Genomic DNA, 12,722 nt, shown 5'->3' on the forward strand with positions numbered 1-12,722 from the left:
TCCTCCCTGTGCTGAAATCTAAACCCATCGCATCATCTTTCAGTGGTCCTAAACCATGAGTGAAAGGAAGAGAGGGTGAATGTGAGAGAGTGAATGTGAGAGAGTGAATGTGAGAGGGTGAATGTGAGAGGGTGAATGTGAGAGGGCGAATGTGAGAGGGTGAATGTGAGAGGGTGAATGTGAGAGGGTGAATGTGAGAGGGTGAATGTGAGAGGGTGAATGTGAGAGGGTGAATGTGAGAGGGTGAATGTGAGAGGGTGAATGTGAGAGGGTGAATGTGAGAGAGGGAATGTGAGAGGGTGAATGTGAGAGAGGGAATGTGAGAGAGCGAATGTGAGAGAGCGAATGTGAGAGAGCGAATGTGAGAGAGTGAATGTGAGAGGGTGAATGTGAGAGGGGGAATGTGAGAGAGCGAATGTGAGAGAGCGAATGTGAGAGTGAATGTGAGAGTGAAAGTGAGAGAGCGAATGTGAGAGCGAAAGTGAGAGAGCGAATGTGAGAGTGCGCATGTGAGAGTGCGCATGTGAGAGTGCGCATGTGAGACGGCGAATGTGAGAGGGCGAATGTGAGAGGGCGAATGTGAGAGGGCGAATGTGAGAGAGGGAATGTGAGAGTGCGTGAGAGAGCGAGTGTGAGAGAGCGAGTGTGAGAGAGCGAATGTGAGAGAGCGAATGTGAGAGGGCGAATGTGAGAGAGGGAATGTGAGAGAGGGAATGTGAGAGGGTGAATGTGAGAGGGCGAATGTGAGAGAGCGAATGTGAGAGGGCGAATGTGAGAGGGCGAATGTGAGAGAGCGAATGTGAGAGAGCGAATGTGAGAGAGCGAATGTGAGAGGGCGAATGTGAGAGGGCGAATGTGAGAGGGCGAATGTGAGAGGGCGAATGTGAGAGAGGGAATGTGAGAGAGGGAATGTGAGAGGGCGAATGTGAGAGGGCGAATGTGAGAGGGCGAATGTGAGAGAGAGAATGTGAGAGGGTGAATGTGAGAGGGTGAATGTGAGAGGGTGAATGTGAGAGTGCGTGAGAGAGTGAATGTGAGAGAGGGAATGTGAGAGGGTGAATGTGAGAGGGTGAATGTGAGAGGGTTAATGTGAGAGGGTGAATGTGAGAGAGAGAATGTGAGAGGGTGAATGTGAGAGGGTGAATGTGAGAGGGTGAATGTGAGAGTGCGTGAGAGAGTGAATGTGAGAGGGCGAATGTGAGAGAGTGAATGTGAGAGAGAACGTGAGAGAGAGAACGTGACAGTGCGAATGTGAGAGAGCGAATGTGAGAGAGTGAATATGAGAGAGTGAATGTGAGAGGGTGAATGTGAGAGAGGGAATGTGAGAGAGGGAATGTGAGAGAGGGAATGTGAGAGGGTGAATGTGAGAGGGTGAATGTGAGAGGGTGAATGTGAGAGAGTGAATGTGAGAGTGCATGAGAGAGCGAATGTGAGAGTGCGTGAGAGAGCGAGTGAGAGAGCGAATGTGAGAGAGCGATTGTGAGAGGGTGAACGAGAGAGAGTGAACATGAGAGAGAGAACGTGACAGTGCGAATGTGAGAGAGCGAATGTGAGAGCGAATGTGAGAGAGTGAATATGAGAGAGTGAATGTGAGAGGGTGAATGTGAGAGAGGGAATGTGAGAGAGGGAATGTGAGAGAGGGAATGTGAGAGAGGGAATGTGAGAGAGGGAATGTGAGAGGGTGAATGTGAGAGGGTGAATGTGAGAGAGTGAATGTGAGAGAGCGAATGTGAGAGTGAATGTGAGACGGTGAATGTGAGAGGGGGAATGTGAGAGGGGGAATGTGAGAGGGGGAATGTGAGAGGGGGAATGTGAGAGGGGGAATGTGAGAGAGCGAATGGGAGAGGGTGAATGTGAGAGTGAAAGTGAGAGAGCGAATGTGAGAGTGCGCATGTGAGACAGCGAATGTGAGAGGGCGAATGTGAGAGGGCGAATGTGAGAGAGCGAATGTGAGAGAGCGAATGTGAGAGGGCGAATGTGAGAGAGCGAATGTGAGAGGGCGAATGTGAGAGGGCGAATGTGAGAGGGCGAATGTGAGAGAGCGAATGTGAGAGAGCAAATGTGAGAGAGGGAATGTGAGAGAGGGAATGTGAGAGAGGGAATGTGAGAGAGGGAATGTGAGAGAGGGAATGTGAGAGAGGGAATGTGAGAGTGCGTGAGAGAGCGAGTGTGAGAGAGCGAGTGTGAGAGAGCGAGTGTGAGAGAGCGAATGTGAGAGAGCGAATGTGAGAGGGCGAATGTGAGAGAGGGAATGTGAGAGGGCGAATGTGAGAGAGCGAATGTGAGAGAGGGAATGTGAGAGGGTGAATGTGAGAGAGGGAATGTGAGAGAGGGAATGTGAGAGAGCGAATGTGAGAGAGCGAATGTGAGACAGCGAATGTGAGAGAGCGAATGTGAGAGGGTGAATGTGAGAGTGCGTGAGAGAGTGAAGGTGAGAGAGTGAATGTGAGAGGGTGAATGTGAGAGGGTGAATGTGAGAGGGTGAATGTGAGAGGGTGAATGTGAGAGGGGGAATGTGAGAGAGCGAATGTGAGAGGGCGAATGTGAGAGTGAAAGTGAGAGAGCGAATGTGAGAGTGAAAGTGAGAGAGCGAATGTGAGAGGGCGAAAGTGAGAGGGCGAATGTGAGAGGGCGAATGTGAGAGAGCGAATGTGAGAGAGCGAATGTGAGAGGGCGAATGTGAGAGGGCGAATGTGAGAGGGCGAATGTGAGAGAGCGAATGTGAGAGAGGGAATGTGAGAGAGGGAATGTGAGAGTGCGTGAGAGAGCGAGTGTGAGAGAGCGAGTGTGAGAGAGCGAATGTGAGAGAGCGAATGTGAGAGGGCGAATGTGAGAGAGCGAATGTGAGAGAGCGAATGTGAGAGGGCGAATGTGAGAGAGCGAATGTGAGAGAGGGAATGTGAGAGTGCGTGAGAGAGCGAGTGTGAGAGAGCGAATGTGAGAGGGCGAATGTGAGAGGGCGAATGTGAGAGAGGGAATGTGAGAGGGTGAATGTGAGAGGGTGAATGTGAGAGAGTGAATGTGAGAGGGTGAATGTGAGAGGGTGAATGTGAGAGGGTGAATGTGAGAGAGCGAATGTGAGAGAGCGAATGTGAGAGGGTGAATGCGAGAGAGTGAATGTGAGAGAGCGAATGTGAGAGGGCGAATGTGAGAGGGTGAATGTGAGAGAGCGAATGTGAGAGGGCGAATGTGAGAGAGCAAATGTGAGAGAGCGAATGTGAGAGGGCGAATGTGAGAGAGGGAATGTGAGAGAGGGAATGTGAGAGAGGGAATGTGAGAGTGCGTGAGAGAGCGAGTGTGAGAGAGCGAGTGTGAGAGAGCGAATGTGAGAGGGCGAATGTGAGAGGGCGAATGTGAGAGGGCGAATGTGAGAGAGGGAATGTGAGAGGGCGAATGTGAGAGAGAGAATGTGAGAGGGTGAATGTGAGAGGGTGAATGTGAGAGGGTGAATGTGAGAGTGCGTGAGAGAGTGAATGTGAGAGAGGGAATGTGAGAGGGTGCATGTGAGAGGGTTAATGTGAGAGGGTGAATGTGAGAGAGAGAATGTGAGAGAGAGAATGTGAGAGGGTGAATGTGAGAGGGTGAATGTGAGAGAGAGAACGTGAGAGAGAGAACGTGAGAGAGAGAACGTGACAGTGCGAATGTGAGAGAGCGAATGTGAGAGCGAATGTGAGAGAGTGAATATGAGAGAGTGAATGTGAGAGGGTGAATGTGAGAGAGGGAATGTGAGAGGGTGAATGTGAGAGGGTGAATGTGAGAGGGTGAATGTGAGAGGGTGAATGTGAGAGAGTGAATGTGAGAGTGCATGAGAGAGCGAATGTGAGAGTGCGAGTGAGAGAGCGAGTGAGAGAGCGAATGTGAGAGAGCGATTGTGAGAGGGTGAACGAGAGAGAGTGAACATGAGAGAGAGAACGTGAGAGAGAGAACGTGAGAGAGAGAACGTGACAGTGCGAATGTGAGAGAGCGAATGTGAGAGCGAATGTGAGAGAGTGAATATGAGAGAGTGAATGTGAGAGGGTGAATGTGAGAGAGGGAATGTGAGAGGGTGAATGTGAGAGGGTGAATGTGAGAGAGTGAATGTGAGAGAGTGAATGTGAGAGGGTGAATGTGAGAGGGTGAATGTGAGAGGGTGAATGTGAGAGGGTGAATGTGAGAGAGCGAATGTGAGAGAGCGAATGTGAGAGGGTGAATGTGAGAGGGTGAATGTGAGAGGGGGAATGTGAGAGGGGGAATGTGAGAGGGGGAATGTGAGAGAGCGAATGTGAGAGGGTGAATGTGAGAGTGAAAGTGAGAGAGCGAATGTGAGAGTGAAAGTGAGAGAGCGAATGTGAGAGTGCGCATGTGAGACAGCGAATGTGAGAGGGCGAATGTGAGAGGGCGAATGTGAGAGAGCGAATGTGAGAGAGCGAATGTGAGAGGGCGAATGTGAGAGGGCGAATGTGAGAGAGCGAATGTGAGAGAGCGAATGTGAGAGAGGGAATGTGAGAGAGGGAATGTGAGAGAGGTAATGTGAGAGTGCGTGAGAGAGCGAGTGTGAGAGAGCGAGTGTGAGAGAGCGAGTGTGAGAGAGCGAATGTGAGAGAGCGAATGTGAGAGGGCGAATGTGAGAGGGCGAATGTGAGAGGGCGAATGTGAGAGAGTGAATGTGAGAGAGTGAATGTGAGAGGGTGAATGTGAGAGAGTGAATGTGAGAGAGGGAATGTGAGAGAGGGAATGTGAGAGAGGGAATGTGAGAGGGTGAATGTGAGAGGGTTAATGTGAGAGGGTGAATGTGAGAGAGAGAATGTGAGAGGGCGAATGTGAGAGAGCGAATGTGAGAGGGCGAATGTGAGAGAGCGAATGTGAGAGAGCGAATGTGAGAGAGGGAATGTGAGAGAGGGAATGTGAGAGAGGGAATGTGAGAGAGGGAATGTTAGAGTGCGTGAGAGAGCGAGTGTGAGAGAGCGAGTGTGAGAGAGCGAGTGTGAGAGGGCGAATGTGAGAGGGCGAATGTGAGAGAGTGAATGTGAGAGAGTGAATGTGAGAGAGTGAATGTGAGAGAGGGAATGTGAGAGAGGGAATGTGAGAGAGGGAATGTGAGAGGGTGAATGTGAGAGGGTTAATGTGAGAGGGTGAATGTGAGAGAGAGAATGTGAGAGGGTGAATGTGAGAGGGTGAATGTGAGAGTGCGTGAGAGAGTGAATGTGAGAGAGGGAATGTGAGAGTGCGTGAGAGAGCGAGTGAGAGAGCGAATGTGAGAGAGCGATTGTGAGAGGGTGAACGAGAGAGAGTGAACATGAGAGAGAGAACGTGAGAGAGAGAACGTGACAGTGCGAATGTGAGAGAGCGAATGTGAGAGAGCGAATGTGAGAACGAATGTGAGAGAGTGAATGTGAGAGGGTGAATGTGAGAGAGCGAATGTGAGAGTGAATGTGAGAGGGCGAATGTGAGAGTGAAAGTGAGAGAGCGAATGTGAGAGTGAAAGTGAGAGAGCGAATGTGAGAGTGAATGTGAGAGGGCGAATGTGAGAGGGCGAATGTGAGAGGGCGAATGTGAGAGGGCGAATGTGAGAGAGCGAATGTGAGAGGGCGAATGTGAGAGAGGGAATGTGAGAGGGTGAATGTGAGAGAGGAAATGTGAGAGAGCGAATGTGAGAGAGCGAATGTGAGAGTGAATGTGAGAGGGTGAATGTGAGAGTGCGTGAGAGAGTGAATGTGAGAGAGTGAATGTGAGAGAGCGAATGTGAGAGAGCGAATGTGAGAGGGTGAATGTGAGAGTGAAAGTGAGAGAGCGAATGTGAGAGTGAATGTGAGAGGGCGAATGTGAGAGGGCGAATGAGAGAGGGCGAATGTGAGAGGGCGAATGTGAGAGAGCGAATGTGAGAGAGCGAATGTGAGAGAGTGAATGTGAGAGGGCGAATGTGAGAGGGCGAATGTGAGAGGGGGAATGTGAGAGTGAATGTGAGAGGGTGAATGTGAGAGGGTGAAAGTGAGAGAGCGAATGTGAGAGTGAAAGTGACAGTGCGAATGTGAGAGGGCGAATGTGAGAAGGCGAATGTGAGAGTGCGCATGTGAGAGAGCGAATGTGAGAGGGCGAATGTGAGAGGGCGAATGTGAGAGGGTGAATGTGAGAGTGCGTGAGAGAGTGAATGTGAGAGGGAATGTGAGAGGGTGAATGTGAGAGGGTTAATGTGAGAGAGAGAATGTGAGAGGGTGAATGTGAGAGGGTGAATGTGAGAGAGGGAATGTGAGAGTGCGTGAGAGAGCGAGTGAGAGAGCGAATGTGAGAGAGCGATTGTGAGAGGGTGAACGAGAGAGAGTGAACGTGAGAGAGAGAACGTGAGAGAGAGAACGTGAGAGAGAGAACGTGAGAGAGAGAACGTGAGAGAGAGAACGTGACAGTGCGAATGTGAGAGAGCGAATGTGAGAGCGAATGTGAGAGAGTGAATGTGAGAGAGTGAATGTGAGAGGGTGAATGTGAGAGAGGGAATGTGAGAGGGTGAATGTGAGAGAGCGAAAGTGAGAGTGAATGTGAGAGGGTGAATGTGAGAGTGAAAGTTAGAGAGCGAATGTGAGAGTGAAAGTGAGAGAGCGAATGTGAGAGGGTGAATGTGAGAGAGCGAATGTGAGAGAGTGAATGTGAGAGAGTGAATGTGAGAGGGTGAATGTGAGAGAGGGAATGTGAGAGTGCGTGAGAGAGCGAGTGAGAGAGCGAGTGAGAGAGCGATTGTGAGAGGGTGAACGAGAGAGAGTGAACATGAGAGAGAGAACGTGAGAGAGAGAACGTGAGAGAGAGAACGTGAGAGAGAGAACGTGAGAGAGAGAACGTGACAGTGCGAATGTGAGAGAGCGAATGTGAGAGCGAATGTGAGAGAGTGAATGTGAGAGAGCGAATGTGAGAGGGTGAATGTGAGAGAGGGAATGTGAGAGGGTGAATGTGAGAGGGTGAATGTGAGAGAGCGAATGTGAGAGAGCGAATGTGAGAGTGAATGTGAGAGGGTGAATGTGAGAGTGAAAGTGAGAGAGCGAATGTGAGAGTGAAAGTGAGAGAGCGAATGTGAGAGGGCGAATGTGAGAGGGCGAATGTGAGAGAGTGAATGTGAGAGAGTGAATGTGAGAGGGTGAATGTGAGAGGGTGAATGTGAGAGAGCGAATGTGAGAGAGCGAATGTGAGAGTGAATGTGAGAGGGCGAATGTGAGAGGGCGAATGAGAGGGTGAATGTGAGAGGGCGAATGTGAGAGAGCGAATGTGAGAGGGCGAATGTGAGAGAGCGAATGTGAGAGGGCGGATGTGAGAGGGCGGATGTGAGAGAGCGAATGTGAGAGAGGGAATGTGAGAGAGCGAATGTGAGAGAGGGAATGTGAGAGAGGGAATGTGAGAGAGGGAATGTGAGAATGCGTGAGAGAGCGAGTGTGAGAGAGCGAATGTGAGAGGGCGAATGTGAGAGAGGGAATGTGAGAGAGCGAATGTGAGAGAGCGAATGTGAGAGGGCGAATGTGAGAGAGTGAATGTGAGAGAGCGAATGTGAGAGGGCGAATGTGAGAGGGTGAATGTGCGAGAGCGAATGTGAGAGGGCGAATGTGAGAGGGCGAATGTGAGAGGGCGAATGTGAGAGAGCGAATGTGAGAGAGCGAATGTGAGAGAGCGAATGTGAGAGAGCGATTGTGAGAGAGGGAATGTGAGAGTGCGTGGGAGAGCGAGTGTGAGAGAGCGAATGTGAGAGAGCGAATGTGAGAGGGCGAATGTGAGAGGGCGAATGTGAGAGGGCGAATTTGAGAGGGCGAATGTGAGAGCGAATGTGAGAGAGTGAATGTGAGAGGGTGAATGTGAGAGGGTGAATGTGAGAGAGAGAATGTGAGAGGGTGAATGTGAGAGGGTGAATGTGAGAGTGCGTGAGAGAGTGAATGTGAGAGAGGGAATGTGAGAGGGTGAATGTGAGAGGGTGAATGTGAGAGGGTGAATGTGAGAGAGAGAATGTGAGAGGGTGAATGTGAGAGTGCGTGAGAGAGTGAATGTGAGAGAGGGAATGTGAGAGTGCGTGAGAGAGCGAGTGAGAGAGCGAATGTGAGAGAGCGAATGTGAGAGAGTGAATGTGAGAGGGTGAATGTGAGAGGGTGAATGTGAGAGGGTGAATGTGAGAGGGTGAATGTGAGAGGGTGAATGTGAGAGAGGGAATGTGAGAGTGCGTGAGAGAGCGAGTGAGAGAGCGAATGTGAGAGAGCGAATGTGAGAGAGTGAATGTGAGAGAGTGAATGTGAGAGGGTGAATGTGAGAGGGTGAATGTGAGAGGGTGAATGTGAGAGGGTGAATGTGAGAGGGTGAATGTGAGAGGGTGAATGTGAGAGTGAATGTGAGAGGGTTAATGTGAGAGAGCGAATGTGAGAGTGAATGTGAGAGGGTTAATGTGAGAGTGAAAGTGAGAGAGCGAATGTGAGAGAGCGAATGTGAGAGAGCGAATGTGAGAGTGCGCATGTGAGAGAGCGAATGTGAGAGGGCGAATGTGAGAGGGCGAATGTGAGAGGCCGAATGTGAGAGGGCGAATGTGAGAGGGCGAATGTGAGAGAGGGAATGTGAGAGAGGGAATGTGAGGGGGTGAATGTGAGAGAGGAAATGTGAGAGAGCGAATGTGAGAGAGCGAATCTGAGAGAGCGAATGTGAGAGCGAATGTGAGAGCGAATGTGAGAGAGTGAATGTGAGAGGGTGAATGTGAGAGGGTGAATGTGAGAGGGTGAATGTGAGAGTGAATGTGAGAGGGTTAATGTGAGAGAGCGAATGTGAGAGTGAATGTGAGAGGGTTAATGTGAGAGTGAAAGTGAGAGAGCGAATGTGAGAGTGAAAGTGAGAGAGCGAATGTGAGAGTGCGCATGTGAGAGAGCGAATGTGAGAGGGCGAATGTGAGAGGGCGAATGTGAGAGAGGGAATGTGTGAGTGCGTGAGAGAGCGAGTGAGAGAGCGAATGTGAGAGAGTGAATGTGAGAGAGTGAATGTGAGAGGGTGAATGTGAGAGGGTGAATGTGAGAGGGTGAATGTGAGAGGGTGAATGTGAGAGGGTGAATGTGAGAGAGCGAATGTGAGAGTGAATGTGAGAGGGTTAATGTGAGAGAGCGAATGTGAGAGTGAATGTGAGAGGGTTAATGTGAGAGTGAAAGTGAGAGAGCGAATGTGAGAGAGCGAATGTGAGAGAGCGAATGTGAGAGTGCGCATGTGAGAGAGCGAATGTGAGAGGGCGAATGTGAGAGGGCGAATGTGAGAGGCCGAATGTGAGAGGGCGAATGTGAGAGGGCGAATGTGAGAGAGGGAATGTGAGAGAGGGAATGTGAGAGAGGGAATGTGAGGGGGTGAATGTGAGAGAGGAAATGTGAGAGAGCGAATGTGAGAGAGCGAATCTGAGAGAGCGAATGTGAGAGGGTGAATGTGAGAGTGCGTGAGAGAGTGAATGTGAGAGTGCGTGAGAGAGTGAATGTGAGAGGGTGAATGTGAGAGGGTGAATGTGAGAGGGGGAATGTGAGAGGGGGAATGTGAGAGAGCGAATGTGAGAGTGAAAGTGAGAGAGCAAATGTGAGAGTGAAAGTGAGAGAGCGAATGTGAGAGGGCGCATGTGAGAGAGTGAATGTGAGAGAGCGAATGTGAGAGAGCGAATGTGAGAGAGCGAATGTGAGAGGGCGAATGTGAGGGAGCGAATGTGAGAGAGGGAATGTGAGAGGGTGAATGTGAGAGGGCGAATGTGAGAGGGCGAATGTGAGAGAGCGAATGTGAGAGAGTGAATGTGAGAGAGCGAATGTGAGAGGGAGAATGTGAGAGAGCGAATGTGAGAGGGCGAATGTGAGAGGGTGAATGTGAAAGAGCGAATGTGAGAGAGCGAATGTGAGAGAGCGAATGTGAGAGAGCGAATGTGAGAGGGTGAACGAGAGAGAGTGAACGTGAGAGAGAGAACGTGACAGTGCGAATGAGAGAGAGCGAATGTGAGAGCGAATGTGAGAGCGAATGTGAGAGAGTGAATGTGAGAGAGTGAATGTGAGAGGGTGAATGTGAGAGGGTGAATGTGAGAGTGAATGTGAGACGGTTAATGTGAGAGAGCGAATGTGAGAGTGAATGTGAGAGGGTTAATGTGAGAGTGAAAGTGAGAGAGCGAATGTGAGAGTGAAAGTGAGAGAGCGAATGTGAGAGTGCGCATGTGAGAGAGCGAATGTGAGAGGGCGAATGTGAGAGGGCGAATGTGAGAGAGGGAATGTGAGGGGGTGAATGTGAGAGAGGAAATGTGAGAGAGCGAATGTGAGAGAGTGAATGTGAGAGGGTGAATGTGAGAGTGCGTGAGAGAGTGAATGTGAGAGAGTGAATGTGAGAGGGTGAATGTGAGAGGGTGAATGTGAGAGGGGGAATGTGAGAGGGGGAATGTGAGAGAGCGAATGTGAGAGTGAAAGTGAGAGAGCAAATGTGAGAGTGAAAGTGAGAGAGCGAATGTGAGAGAGTGAATGTGAGAGAGCGAATGTGAGAGAGCGAATGTGAGAGGGCGAATGTGAGAGAGCGAATGTGAGAGAGCGAATGTGAGAGGGCGAATGTGAGAGGGCGAATGTGAGAGGGCGAATGTGAGAGAGCGAATGTGAGAGGGCGAATGTGAGAGGGCGAATGTGAGAGGGCGAATGTGAGAGGGCGAATGTGAGAGAGCGAATGTGAGAGAGCGAATGTGAGAGGGCGAATGTGAGAGGGCGAATGTGAGAGAGCGAATGTGAGAGAGCGAATGTGAGAGAGCGAATGTGAGAGGGCGAATGTGAGAGGGTAAATGTGAGAGAGCGAATGTGAGAGAGAGAGTGTGAGAGAGCGAGTGTGAGAGAGCGAATGTGAGAGAGCGAATGTGAGAGAGCGAATGTGAGAGGGTGAATGTGAGAGGGCGAATGTAAGAGGGTGAATGTGAGAGAGTGAATGTGAGAGAGCGAATGTGAGAGAGTGAATGCGAGAGGGTGAATGCGACAGTGCATGAGCGAGTGAATATGAGAGTGCGTGAGAGAGTGAATGTGAGAGAGTGAATGTGAGAGGGCGTGAGAGAGGGAATGTGAGAGTGCGTGAGAGAGCGAGTGAGAGAGCGAAGGTGAGAGCGCGATTGTGAGAGGGTGAACGAGAGAGAGTGAACATGAGAGAGAGAACGTGAGAGAGTGAACGTGACAGTGCGAATGTGAGAGTGAATGTGAGAGGGTGAATGTGAGAGGGTGAATGTGAGAGGGTGAATGTGAGAGGGTGAATGTGAGAGGGTGAATGTGAGAGGGTGAATGTGAAAGTGAAAGTGAGAGAGCGAATGTGAGAGGGCGAATGTGAGAGGGCGAATGTGAGAGAGCGAATGTGAGAGAGCGAATGTGAGAGAGCGAATGTGAGAGAGTGAATGTGAGAGAGCGAATGTGAGAGAGCGAATGTGAGAGGGCGAATGTGAGAGAGCGAATGTGAGAGGGCGAATGTGAGAGAGTGAATGTGAGAGAGCGAATGTGAGAGAGCGAATGTGAGAGGGCGAATGTGAGAGAGCGAATGTGAGAGGGCGAATGTGAGAGGGTGAATGTGAGAGGGCGAATGTGAGAGGGCGAATGTGAGAGGGCGAATGTGAGAGAGCGAATGTGAGGGAGGGAATGTGAGAGAGCGAATGTGAGAGGCTGAATGTGAGAGAGTGAATGTGAGAGAGTGAATGTGAGAGGGTGAATGTGAGAGAGTGAATGTGAGAGGGCGAATGTGAGAGGGCGAATGTGAGAGAGTGAATGTGAGAGAGTGAATGTGAGAGGGTGAATGTGAGAGGGCGAATGTGAGAGGGTGAATGTGAGAGGGTGAATGTGAGAGGGTGAATGTGAGAGGGTGAATGTGAGAGAGCGAATGTGAGAGTGCGTGAGAGGGTGAATGTGAGAGAGCGAATGTGAGAGAGTGAATGTGAGAGGGCGAATGTGAGAGAGGGAATGTGAGAGGGCGAATGTGAGAGGGCGAATGTGAGAGGGCGAATGTGAGAGGGCGAATGTGAGAGGGCGAATGTGAGAGAGGGAATGTAAGAGTGCGTGAGAGAGCGAGTGAGAGAGCGAATGTGAGAGAGCGATTGTGAGAGGGTGAACGAGAGAGAGTGAACATGAGAGAGAGAACGTGAGAGAGAGAACGTGAGAGAGAGAACGTGACAGAGCGAATGTGAGAGAGCGAATGTGAGAGCGAATGTGAGAGAGTGAATGTGAGAGGGTGAATGTGAGAGGGTGAATGTGAGAGGGTGAATGTGAGAGAGTGAATGTGAGAGGGTGAATGTGAGAGAGTGAATGTGAGAGGGTGAATGTGAGAGGGTGAATGTGAGAGGGTGAATGTGAGAGGGTTAATGTGAGAGAGCGAATGTGAGAGTGAATGTGAGAGGGTTAATGTGAGAGTGAAAGTGAGAGAGCGAATGTGAGAGTGAAAGTGAGAGAGCGAATGTGAGAGAGTGAATGTGAGAGGGTGAATGTGAGAGGGTGAATGTGAGAGGGCGAATGTGAGAGGGCGAATGTGAGAGGGCGAATGTGAGAGGGCGAATGTGAGAGGGCGAATGTGAGAGGGCGAATGTTAGAGGGCGAATGTGAGAGGGCGAATGTGAGAGGGCGAATGTGAGAGAGCGAATGTGAGAGGGCGAATGTGAGAGAGCGAATGTGAGAGGCTGAATGTGAGAGGGTGAATGTGAGAGAGTGAATGTGAGAGAGTGAATGTGAGAGGGTGAATGTGAGAGAGTGAATGTGAGAGGGCGAATGTGAGAGGGCGAA

General features: G+C 50.6%; 1 pseudogene; it reads right to left on the reverse strand.

The window, feature by feature from the left end:
- Window positions 1–12,722, reverse strand: part of LOC137335598 (zinc finger protein 850-like) — a 103,796-nt pseudogene that overhangs the window by 44,353 nt on the left and 46,721 nt on the right.

Source organism: Heptranchias perlo, chromosome 20 (genome assembly GCF_035084215.1).
Source record: "Heptranchias perlo isolate sHepPer1 chromosome 20, sHepPer1.hap1, whole genome shotgun sequence".
In the NCBI taxonomy this organism is placed as follows: Eukaryota; Metazoa; Chordata; class Chondrichthyes; order Hexanchiformes; family Hexanchidae; genus Heptranchias; species Heptranchias perlo.